The sequence below is a fragment of the Ixodes scapularis genome, unplaced genomic scaffold, assembly GCF_016920785.2.
Source record: "Ixodes scapularis isolate PalLabHiFi unplaced genomic scaffold, ASM1692078v2 ptg001980l_1__unscaffolded, whole genome shotgun sequence".
Taxonomy (NCBI): domain Eukaryota; kingdom Metazoa; phylum Arthropoda; class Arachnida; order Ixodida; family Ixodidae; genus Ixodes; species Ixodes scapularis.
Genome location: NW_024610220.1, coordinates 11,061 through 23,570, shown reverse-complemented (window position 1 = coordinate 23,570; position 12,510 = coordinate 11,061). Strand labels below are relative to the sequence as shown.

Genomic DNA, 12,510 nt, shown 5'->3' with positions numbered 1-12,510 from the left:
AAATCGGGACGTCTGGTCACTTTATCTTGAAGGTCCTTGGGGGGAAGGGGGGGGGGGGGGGGGGGGGGGGGAGAAATAAAGCACTTTTACATAATAAAAAAAAAAAAAAACTACTATCAGCAAAACGAAAACGAGAAGAAAAACAAATGTATTAAAATCAGCAAAGAGACACACACAATACACAAATAACCAAACAATTAGCACTCTTCTAAATATAAAATTAAACAAGAGTGGAATGCATCCGGGCATACGGTTGAGCTTATGCTCTCCAGGTAGTATATTCCATTTGGAAATTGAAAGTGGAAGGAAGGAGTTAAGTGTGTTTGTAGATCTAGAGATGCACTGTACAGAGTTGGAGTTTGTTAATGTACGAGAAAATTGAAGTGGGGGACGCAAGAGCATTATCCTAATGTCAGGATGATGGTGATGAATTTTAGGAAAGAGGCAGACGTGAACATTTTCGGCACATAGCTGATGAACAGAGGCCTAATTGTGACTTCATAGCAGTGACGCTTGCAGTGCGCTCTTTACTCAAGTTTTGGTCGGACAAAGGTTCGATAGGTTTCTGTATGCTGGGCGCACAATGACTGGTGAAAAATTGCACTAGTACCTGTCCCCATATGTATCTGGAGGTGCATCCAGAGAGTTACAGAGAGGTGGTGCACAGAACAACTCCATCTCAAAACCCTCCCCAACTCCAAAATTCCCCTAGCTCTCAAAAACCACATACGCCAACTCCCTTACCGATTTTCGAGGCTTTTACCCTCAAGCCTCACTATAGCACGACCATCTGCAGTCAGGCCAACACTTGCATCTCTCTCTATTCATTGTTTGGATTTTGGGATCACGGTGTCTGACACACGACTTCTGCCTGCCAAAAGAAGTCATTTAGCTGGTAAATGTCAAGGAGAAGAAGTTGTTAAAAATGTATTGCCAGAACAACCAAGTACAAACAAACAACTTGGGGGGGCCTGGTACCGGTGACTACATTTCAAATGAGAAAAATTTGCAATTGTAAAAGTCATTTGTTCTTTTTTCATTCATGGTTGTGATTCATACTTGAATCATAACCATTAAAAATGTTCTCAGGAAAGCTCATCCCAGTATTTACACAATCGTGGTGTTGATCAAGCGGGCCAAGGTCAGGAGCAGAGTACCAACTGCGATTTGGACCTTGAGAGTTTTTGAAATTGACACTGCGCTTCTGTGGAATCTAAGTAGTGTAGATTACTTTGCGAACAGTGTAAAGTTACGTGTAAATAAACATTAGAAAACTTTCCAATGCTAGAAAGCATCTAACTCAATTGACTCAAAATCACCAGGAAATAGTATGCCTTGATTATGCCCACTTCAGACGGGGCAACTTTCCCAGCAATTTAGGTGTAGCTGGCAAGTTGTTCCCTAGCTTTCCCTAGTGCGGCACAAATTGCTAGGATCGCGTCTGGCCTCGAAACGAACGAGCAACTCGGACAACTCGGAGATGTTTGAAGCGGCAGCAGCCAATCGGGGAAGCAATATTTTCACGTGACACCCCTGTGGCTGTGATGAGATGACAACTAAAGACTTGGTTCTAGTTCGAAATTAAACCTTTTCGGGAATAAACCGTTTCAGGAAGATGAGTTAGTAATCACAACGCAATTTAAAGATATAACATGTTTATAGCGCCAAACTGTGTGTCTAACTAGTGCAAGAAAATTAAAATTCGAAGAAGATGATGGCAAAACGTAGCGATTCGGTTGCTGCGTGAGAACGCGAGCAACCCGTGTTGCTGGTCCCTAAACGGGACGGCAGTATACATAGCTTAGAAGCGTTGCCATTGCTGGGTATTGGCGGTTACTTCTACTTACTGGTTTCTTTGAACTACAACTTTTCATGGCACGAAACTAACACAGCGAACCGAAAGCTCGTGGCGCATAAAATACTGGCGTGGCTGCAAATGATGTCAGGCCATATGTGAAATTGTTTGAACGTTTGGCAACACTCTGTGCGATGCCATTTTTGTTGTGCCAAGATTCCTCTCCTCTCTGCCAATTTCGCAGTGCTGCAGTAACAAATGAAGCCTACTGCTCACCGTCATCGATCCTCACCCACACCGGCGAGCTAAGGATTATTATTATTTTCTGCTCTTCCTGCGCATGTAGGTGCTCGTCGCCCTGCCGGTCGCTGGTTTCTCGCAGCAAACAACATGGCAGATGTATGTACACTTCAGCTCGAAATTTGGCTTTCAGTGCCGGCAAAGGCACGGGCACAGGCACAGGGTTTATCGGAAGCGCTTTATCTGCGCGAGTGCTTGTGCGAGTGAAGGATTCTTCAGAACTACGCTTTCGCACCCTGGCTTTTGCCAGCACCAAAGCCAACTGGTGAGACCATGGCCTCCGACATTTTTTTCAGCGCTGGCTGCACTCGTCTGGCCGTTACAATTGCCAGTAGAGACTGTTACTGTGGGGTGCTTGATGGCGCTTGCAACCAAACCAAACAATACAAAGAAATGGCCACAAACTGTCCATCACCATTATCGTCGGTCTACGGAACTTAAGAGCAGTGCGAAATGTGCTCCCCGCCTCTCGCCGCAACACACAGATCTTTGGCAAGGAAGAAGTTCATTGAATTTTGAAGGTTCACCTTTTCAAAGTGTGAAAGGTGTGGAACAAATGTCCATGTATGCAAGTGAAGTTCAGAAAGCTGTTCATGCATGATGACAAAAATATTTCTATGCTTGTCCCGCCGGCCCAGACGGTATCCACAGAGGACAAATATAGATTCACACTAAATCTTGCATTCTGAGGTACCATCCAGCGAAACAGTGCAAAGACCGTTGCAGCGAATAAAAATTATGAATGAACAGAAATCGACTTATCTGTCTTTATTCTGATGAAGAGAAAAATTTAAATGCAAGCTTCATGCCGCAGGCTCACACTTGACAGCGAGCTCTGAGGCGATTCTATTTCCGTTTCTGGTTTGGTTATAAGCGCCGCTTGTGGAGATCTAGAGAACTGGCTCGGCTCGCTTTTCTGCTGGGCAGCCAAGCATGTAGACAGGCCGGAGCAGAGCGCACATAAAATCTTGGAAGAAGTGGTGAGACAGAGGGCACGTTCTTCAACGCCCCGCTAGATGGCACTGTGCATTTGCATATGGTCTATTAGCCCCGAGAGCGAACACAAGCGCCGCTGCGGTCGCCGCGCCTTGATTGGGTGAGGTGTACCGTGACGTCAGGGGGAGGACTCCGCTCCGCGATCTCGCATCGGCTCGCTTCCCAGCGCCGGTTTCCTGGTTTGGCGTTGTGTGCCGCAAGCTCTTTGAGGAGTTGGACTTCATTTACCCGGTGTACAAGACGTTGAGTTAGGCCGATATTGATGTGCTTCCGTTCATTTTATAAGTTCGCTTGTCCCTTTTACTTTTAAAATTGGCTTGCAAATCCCGAAAGCAATCGGCGGAGGCAATTCCGCCGATGAACCTTCCCGTCCGTCCACACGACACAGGCAATCTTGCGAGGGGGCGGTGAAGCGAAGGCGCAAGTGTTTCAGACGCTGGAATTCTGTTCCTTGCATGTTCATGATTTAGGACGATATTTCATCCCGCTTTCAAGGCATTTGGAGTGACATTTATATCATGGGCCTTTGGGTGGTCGGCAAATCAGCTTGCGACCCCGACTTTGCGCTGCCACTCTGCATGCGCTGGTTCGCAGATGTTTTAAAGACCCCGTGTCTGATTATCTTTGAAGTGCTCGTGGAACAGGGTTGTTTTATATAAATGTAGTTTCTTTATGAATTAGTTATATAGTTTATATACGTGTGCAGGCATATTTCTTAGAAGATGCCCAATTACTGGAAATTTTTTGTATGGTAGCAGCAAAAACGGCCGAATCGCACCCCGTTGCCTGTATGATATGTATTGAACTACCCAAAATATGCACAGCAATAGTGCCGTAATTTGGAATGTTTATACTCTTTTCCTGACATTCTTTATTCCAGTTTTGGGTATGCGGAAAATACACCGTTTAGTCTGAATCGTCATTTACAATAAAAAGAGACACTTCTGTAGGTCATCAAAAGCTTCCTCGGCTTCCAAACTCCCTACAGCTGGGCTCACTGACAACAGAGGAAAACGGGAGTAAAAGCAAGCATTCAAAAGTTTGTCCAGTGGTAGATGCAGCACTAGTAGCAGAAAATGTGGAATCTGTGAAGGTGAAAAAAGCTTCTGGTATTTGAGCATCAGGACAATTCGATTTAAGTAAAATATCTATTTTAGAGCCCAAGGGACTAATAACGAACTAGACACTTTCGCTTATGTTTGTTATACATTAGTTGAGGGTTGATATAAACAACTCCATACATACCACCCGTGTAGTCCATTGAAATATTATCCGAATCCAGCAGAGGTCAAATGCGAGCAATGTATATAATAAGTGTTCCTTTTTTTCTTACTTTGCCCCTGCACTTGGGCTGTCTTACTTGTGATTCTCTCCCCATGGCCCAGCTTGGGCTGTCTTACTTGTGATTCTCTCCCCATGGCTGAGACTGTATTTAGCATGTTGCTCGAGCAGCATGCAGCTTTTCTGCTTCGGCGATCTTGTTTAAAAACAAAGATACAAACAAAATAGTATATATAACCTGCCACTTCATTCAGACCATCAGCAGCATTTATTGAGCGAGATGTAAATCTATAGTGATGCTCCTGCAATTGTGGCCATACTTTATTTTCATATACCAGCTGTGATTCATGCGTTGCCTGCCCTGTCAACCATGCTTAAACTGTTGCTTGAAGTTTCGCCTGTAGCTACAGGCCTTACCTAAATAAAGGCACATAAAAAATCTACACTTCCTGCGAAAAACACACAAAAAAAATTAAACAGAAACGAGCGCGCCGACAGCTAGCGTCGTCACAGCAGTGTTGTACACGTTCCTCAAAAAAAGGAACGAAAGCTCGTTCCTCGTTCCTTGTGAATTTTGGAACCCGTTCTCGTTACAAGTTCCATCTGTGATAAAGGAACTCGTTCCCGTTACAGTTTAAAAAATGGAACGTTTCGTTACATATACGTTACATTTGTATTTTTCAAATTACCATATTTGGTTAGATCAAGCAAAGTTTTTTTTTTTTTATCTATCCCATCAAATGGGAACATACGAATTTATATGTCGTGATGGAAGGGCACCAGGAGAAGAAAACAAGCGGAATCAAGGTTTCATTTGTTGATATATTTAAGTTTAAAAATCTCAGCTTTTAACCAGATTCATGTTTGTGGTGAACGATTCAAACAAGGCGCACCTACTGTTACCCCACATTGCACGAGCGTTTTACAGCAACCTCCCACGTTTCAATCTAACGAAGTCCCTTGTCCGAACTTAACAGCGGTTGCTTCTCAATATTGCTTGCCGCAAGACGTAAAAGTGAAGAAGAGGTTATGCTTTTGGAAGGTCAGTCTTGAAAACTACAAGTAGTTCTTTGTGAAGGTTGAATTCGTTGTTCAGTTTGAAGGTAGGGACAAAGGGAGAAGGAATAAAGTACAATTTTTGTGTGTCGTTTAAGTGACCAATGTTCGGGATACAAAAGTGCCTTCAATGTCTAGTAACCTGTGATTTTGTTGTAACTGTAGGTCTCTTTGTAACTGTAGGGCAAAGAAAATACAAAACGTGCAAGCCACAAAAAAGTAGAAGAAGCTAGATTGACGAGTGAATTCAATCCTTCGGATTGGTGGAACTTGCGCTGGCACGAGTTTCCGTAACTCACTCTTGTAGCGCAGTTCGTTCATGCCATCGCAGCACCAAGCACTACACAAGCGGAGCGAGGCTTCCGATTGGCGGGTATTAATTTAAGAGAGGCGAACCAGTCTAAATTTGTCCATGTTGACGATATTCTGTTTCTTCTACACAGCAACCTCGGCAAGTAAAACATTGAGAGCGTGTACATTCTTTTTTTTTTTTTTTCTCGACAGTTGACTAGTTGTTTTTAAATATATAGTTTCGAGCATGCAGTTGAGGGTTCGCATTTAAAACTGAAACCGATAGGACGTGTTGCAATTATTGAATATTGTGATATTTTCCCTGTAATGTGCTCGCGCCTTATTACATCTACACAAGTACTTTTGCTGTGGTGAGTGACCGTCTTTCTTATCCCTCCTTTTTATTGTTTGGCCTAAATAAAAGGCCAAAATCTTATTACTCTGTCTTTTGTTAATCTTTATGTTTAGAAAATATGCGTCTGCTTAAAATAAGTTTTACAAAGCAGAAAAAAAAATTATATATATCTAATATATATATATATATATATATATATATATATATATTTATTTATTTTGAAGAGGAGGAGGAGGAGGAGGAAAAAGGGGGGGGGGGGGCGCATCTTCTGGTCACGGTGGCACGGACGTCCGCGAATTGAGGGTCGTATGCGGTTCGGATGCGGACGATCAAACTGTTATCTGTGCAGGGCGCAGGGCATAGGGATTTTGATACTGGGGGACGTAAGACGGGGATTTCGACGACGAGGTTTTCCCTACTCGGGAAGAAACGGCCTGTGGCACTTGGGACGGGGCAACTGCTAGCGAAAGCAACGTGCTATAATCATCCAGAAATATCCATCTCGAGTTCCTTTTCCTTTACACAACTAACCGTAACTGCCTTGCGTGTATTTCTGCAAGGAACTTTGACAACTTTGGAAGAATAGCATGTAGTAATTTTGAACTACTTGCCTTCGACCTGCACAATTCGAGAGACGTCTGTGTTCTCGGCGGAGCTTTCAACTGAAGCGCATGTCATTTGCCGCTTCCAACTCAGTACGTGTGCACGTAAAACCGGTGTAACATTGTTCCTCGAGCACAGTTCTGTTAACTTCTATTTCCAGGTATTGCAGAGTGACGTTGCAGTGGTACGATTGCTTTTTGGACAATTTAAAGTAAATCGTTTTATAGCACAAGCAAGACGTCCGTCGCTGAGACGCACATCACATCGTTAATTTTTGTTCTCGGAAAAAATTAAGCTAACAGATTGTTTTTTGGTGTACTTACAATGCTTCTCCGATGTCGAAATGAAATGACCGCATCTAGAAGAGCGAAAATCGGTGCGTAGATTTTGATGACTTTGACGTCAACAACGGAACACAGGAGCGTAAATACACTCTTGGAGCCCAGCGGCCCAGCGATCCGCAGGCAGGACGCAGGAAAAGGACCAAGAGGACTAATTCAATGTTGCGAACTTCGTTTCGAGGATACAAGATACGCCGTTGAAGCTGGTGATATCACGAAGTCCTCGATTTTGCAAACGCTCTTGAAGTATTTCATAAACAATTTATTTACGTTTTACGTCAAACCTCAAACAGTAGTTATATAATTGTATCGTTTATGTGCGTAAAATAAACTGTAACAATAGCACTGCAAACACTGGATAACAAATGGAGCAACTTTTTGTGGCATTTTTGAGTCAAAACTGGCGGCCATCCAATGACACCCTTTAAAATTATTTAGACGGTTTAGATAAAATACACACGTTTTGTGTGAAGTGTTGCAAATAACTACTTCAACCATTTTAAATACCATAAAATGTTTTTTTTTCTTTTGTCTTAAATGTCCAAAATTTTGTCTAAAAGCAAGTTCTGCGACAGTCGAAAGCCGAGTTGCCAGATTTAGTCTAGATTACTGAACTATATACTAGATGTCGCTAGTAGTTTGGACCAGCCACGTACGCGCGTGCGCGCAACCGCAGCGGTAGCTTTGAATCCTTTGAATGTACTCACTGCATATACTTGTTCTGATTAGTTCTGATTAGAGTGGTGCTAAGCGGAAGCACTGATTTACAGTGTCGGCATGTAAAATTTTCATTAGTGTCAACAGACAGACAGTTGCGAAGCGTCAATCGCAGGTTAAAAGAATCTGACACCCGCAAAAAAATAAAAAAAAAACAAGAAAAATAAAGAGAACGTAAAATCTAGAGAGAGAGAGAATAGATCTTTATTAAAACAAAACGTCCAAAGTGGAGATTTTAGCAGCTGCAGGATCAGCGCCGAGTCGAGTAACGCATTCCTTTTCTTTTTCCGTATTGCCGACAACATACTCACCAGTGTTGCGGAATGGGCACCCCCATTCCATTCCAATTCCATTCCGGGAATTAGAATTTTCGATAATTCAATTCCTTTTAACTCCTAGGAATGGGGACACTGGGCCCATTCCCACTCCTGGAGTGGCTGAATCGTTCCATTCCATTCCTATAATTCCTAAACGTAAAAGTTGGCACTTGACAGGTGCATTGCGTTGCAGGGTTGGGCAGAAATATTCAAAAATGTATTTGGAAATACAAATACTGGCATAGATAAAAATAGTTGCTAAGATACTGATACTCAGATCTCAAATATATCTCTAAAAATGTATCGCGATACATATCGAAACTACATTTTAAAAAGAGGCAAAAAATCTTTGGAAATACAAATACAAGAATACATTTTAGGGAGGGCAAAATTTAAATCTGATAATGCAACACATTTTTCAAATTTCTTTGAGATGCCAACTGAGATGAGGCTTTAAGTTTGAGGTGGAATTTTTTTTTTTTTTGTTCTTGTTTTTTTTTTTTTTTTTTTTTTTGGTGCCGAAATTACTTTTTTGCAGGCTTGGCACTTTGTCTTGAAGGTAGTGGTTCCGGACGAAGTATCGTAATTGGGTTTAAAAAACGTTCCATCAAGGATTGACCGCGGTCCCTTCACTGGCATCCTGTCTGTCTGACCAGTGATGCGAAAAGACTTCGACCTGTAAATAAATTCCTTCAAAACATCACCATTTCCCTGTCCAATAAGGGCGCCCCTGTCAGCACTGATCACATGACGTCACGGTGGGATAAACTAGTATTCTTGAATATGTAGGTGTTGCCTTAAACATGAAACTTTACCCACGCTGTTGTATGAAAGGACAATACCATGGGCGTACGAACCGGGGGGGGGGGGGGGGGAGGCAAGGCGCTTGCCCCCCCCCCCCCCCCACCTCAGTTCTCAGAGTCGAGGGGCAAGGCATGTGTTTTGCCCCCCCCCCCCCCCCCCCCCCGAAACAGCCGCCACTGGGCAAACACTGGCCGGCGGCGCCCATGAGATACCAAGGGCATCATCCCCCGGCCTTTGGGGAGGGGGGGGGGGGGGGGGTCTGGTCCCCCCCCCCCCCCCCCTCAAAAACACGTTGGTACGCCACTGGACAATACATACTTTCGTTGTAGGTGACCTCGTTGAAGACCGTACAGGCAGTTGTATTTGAAATTTTCTAGAAAAGTGGGCCACCTGAAGCATCCTGAAGCACATGTCTTATCTTCTGTTACGGTTGAAAAATCAATACGGTGGCATCCCTGTTGTGACGATCCTTCCTGCCGACCCTCCGCCTCCAACGAATGAATGGCAGTCTTCAAGTTTCGCCTAGCATCATTCAAACAGAGACCTCGTGGATTGCGACCTGAAATGGCCGGCACAGGTGCGAGCTCTCCGAGAAACAGTGCGCTCGAGACGAGTCACAGGTGTACGAAGTCTGGATCCGCACAGCGAGGCCACGTCTGGCCTCCTTCCTGGTTATGGGATCACCAGTGCAGCGGTTCACGTTCACGTGGGCTGATGACGTACCCTTGAGCCGTGCAATATTACAGGCGCAGACGCATTCGGATATGTGCTGAACTTCGCTGGTGAAAGGTGCCATCGCCGGCCCCCCTTCCCCCTCCCCCCTTTGTTCTTTGCTTTGGCGCTTGTTTTTAGAGCGCAGCTCTTAGGGGCCCGTTCCCGGCTTGAGCGGCGTCGCCGTCGCCGTCGCCGTCGCCGTCGGCGTAACCAAGGTCATCCCAAGGTCACGTGGCCCCCAAGGTCATCCCAAGGTCACGTGACCCCCAAGGTCATCCCAAGGTCACGTGACCCCCAAGGTCACCCCAAGGTCACGTGACACCCAAAGTCACGTGACCCCCTGAAGTCACGTGACCCCCCGAGGTCACGTGACCCCCCCAGGTCACGTGACCCCCGCCGAGGTCACGTGACCTCCCCGATGACGTCATCGATGACGTCACCGGCATCCACATCGTCATCGTCATCATCACTGATGACGTCATCAGTGACGTGATCAGTGATGATGACGATGACGATGCGGATGCCGGTGACGTCACTGATGACGTCATCAGTGATGATGACGATGACGATGTGGATGCCGGTGAGGTCATCAGTGGCGTCACTGATGACGTCATCAGTGACGATGACGATGTGGATGCCGGTGACGTCATCGATGACGTCATCGGGGAGGTCACGTGACCTCGGCGGGGGTCACGTGACCCTGGGGGTGTCACGTGACTTCGGGGGGCATCCGCATCGTCATCGTCATCACAGATGACGTCATCAGTGACGTCACTGATGACGTCACCGACATCCGCATCGTCATCGTCATCATCGCTGATGACGTCATCAGTGACGTCACTGTTGACATCATCGGCATGGTCACGTGACTCCCCAAGGTCACGTGACCCCCCCCCAGGTCACTTCACCCCCCAGTACCCTTCCCTCCTCCTCCTCAAGAGCTGCGCTCTAATTCGGTGTTACAGGGAGTTGTAACGGCTTTCACTTTTTTCTCTTGAGCTTGGACAAAGTGTTCTTCAATTAGTTTGCTCAAAGCCCCTTTGACACGCAATGGCACGCATAACCTAGCTGAGTGAACACCCTACCTATTAGTAGTGTTTCCAGTTTGTGCTAAATCACGAAAAGAGCCCTTGAAGAATAAGGTAGTGTTGTGAAAAAGTAAATTTTTTGTATTGCAATTTTTTGCTTATAAGTCTGCTAGGGCCCTATGCGGATTCACAGTTTCCCGCTCATTTTATTTCTGAAAAACCGACCCCCTGACTGGCTCGGTATAGCTAAACGTAAAAAAAAAAAAAAAAAAATAAAGAACCTGGCCCATAGACCCGTTGCTCTCGGGCAGGGGGCGCGAGCGCCTCCGCAAGACGCGACCATGTTATGCTGGCAGCACCATCCAGGCGGCGCTGAAACGTTCGATTTTGCACGTGCAACGTTCGATTGCAAGCGCCTGTCAGCATCTGTAAACGCGCGATAACAAAACTTATAAAAAAATTAAATAAAAAAAATATGCTGCTCGCGGCATCAGCTTCCCATTAAGCATTATTTTCATCTTTATTATTTTATTGCTCTCTTTCATAGCTTCCGTGAGCCCGTATGTTCCACTTTACTTGATAGCGAAGCCGAAACTATACTTGCTAGAGCAGGTTCCCCTGAACCAGGGTTGGGCAGTATCGCGATACAAATGTATCGCGATAGTATTTCAGAAATACATTTCGTATCTGTATTTCTGTATCGCGATACATTTTTTTCACCAGTATCTGTATTCCTGTATCGAAATGCATTTGAAATGGATTTTTGTATCGCGATACAATCAGGATGAAATGTATTTCGTTACATTTCTTGAGGAATACATCCCCCCCCCCCCACTCCCAAAAAAAAAAAAAAAACAAGTACCCAAACGCATTTCTTTTTTTTTTTACTTCTGAGGGCATCAGGGTTAAAAAGATGCTGGGGCATTGTTGCTATGCTGACCAAGGTTCCTTCTGATTCTCCAAACTATTTTTCTATGCGTCCTCTTCTCTTTTCTGTGAAGTGTTGCGTAGTTGGGGACTTAAACTAGGTGGCATGCCAGGAGTGGAGTCAGAGCATCTTCTGCCCCAGGTCCTTAGGTAGGGATTTCTGGAGTCATTGTTTGCTGGCATCCCATACCCACTGCTAACCGTCTATCTTGCCTTAGCGTACATAGCACGCCAGCCGGCAAAGCTGAGTCACAGTCCGTTGCAGCACGAGACTGGTGGTGGTTGACTCGAAATAGTAGCATGACTCACGCAGTGAAGTTCAACACATATTTGAATGCGTCTGCGGCTGCACCCATAATATTGTACGGCTCATGCGTACGTGATCAGCCGACGTGAATGTGACCCGCTACTCTGGTGATCCGAAACCCAGGAAGGAGGCCAGACGTGGCCTCGCTGTGCCGGCCCAGAGTTTGTACACCTGCGACTCGTATCGAGCCCGCTGTTTCTCGGGGAGCTCGCACCCGCGCCGGCAATATAGAGAGTTTTAGCAGATCGCTTTTTCGCCCCGATAACAATATTGCCTCTCCCCTCCGGCGGCCTTGGGCATGCATCGTATCGTTATCGGGTGTAGTTATCGGGGCGAAAAAAACGATCTGCTAAAACTCTCTAATATCAGGTCACAATCCACGATGTCCCTGTTTAGATGATGCTAGGCGAAACTTGAGGACTGCAATTCATGCCCCGTTTCTGAGGGTCGGCAAGAAGGACCTTTGCAACAAGGATGCCACTGAATTCGGGTTTCTTTTTTAACTGTAAAACAGAGGATAGGACATGTGTTCCAGGATGCTTCAGGTGGTCCACTATTCTCGAAAATTCCAAATGACACTGCCTGCACGATCTTCAAGAAGGCAACCTACAACGAAAATACGTACTGTCCTTTCGTACATCAGCGTGGTAAAGTTCCATGTTCAAGGCTACACCTACA

The 12,510-nt window shown here is 45.3% G+C and overlaps 1 protein-coding gene across 3 annotated transcripts in view; it reads right to left on the bottom strand.

Annotated features, from left to right (window-relative positions):
- The window catches only part of LOC8053818 (mitochondrial import inner membrane translocase subunit Tim21), a 30,066-nt gene extending 22,901 nt beyond the window's left edge, over window positions 1–7,165 (bottom strand). The window contains exon 1 of one of the 3 annotated variants that reach the window (XM_029979849.4): window positions 7,001–7,165. The gene's annotated coding sequence lies outside the window, so the exon portion shown is untranslated. Of the gene's footprint in view, window positions 1–744; window positions 833–7,000 lie in introns of those variants that run through there. The other 2 variants (XM_042288348.1, XM_029979847.4) reach the window with 2 other exon arrangements.
- Between the last annotated feature and the right edge of the window lie 5,345 nt (window positions 7,166–12,510).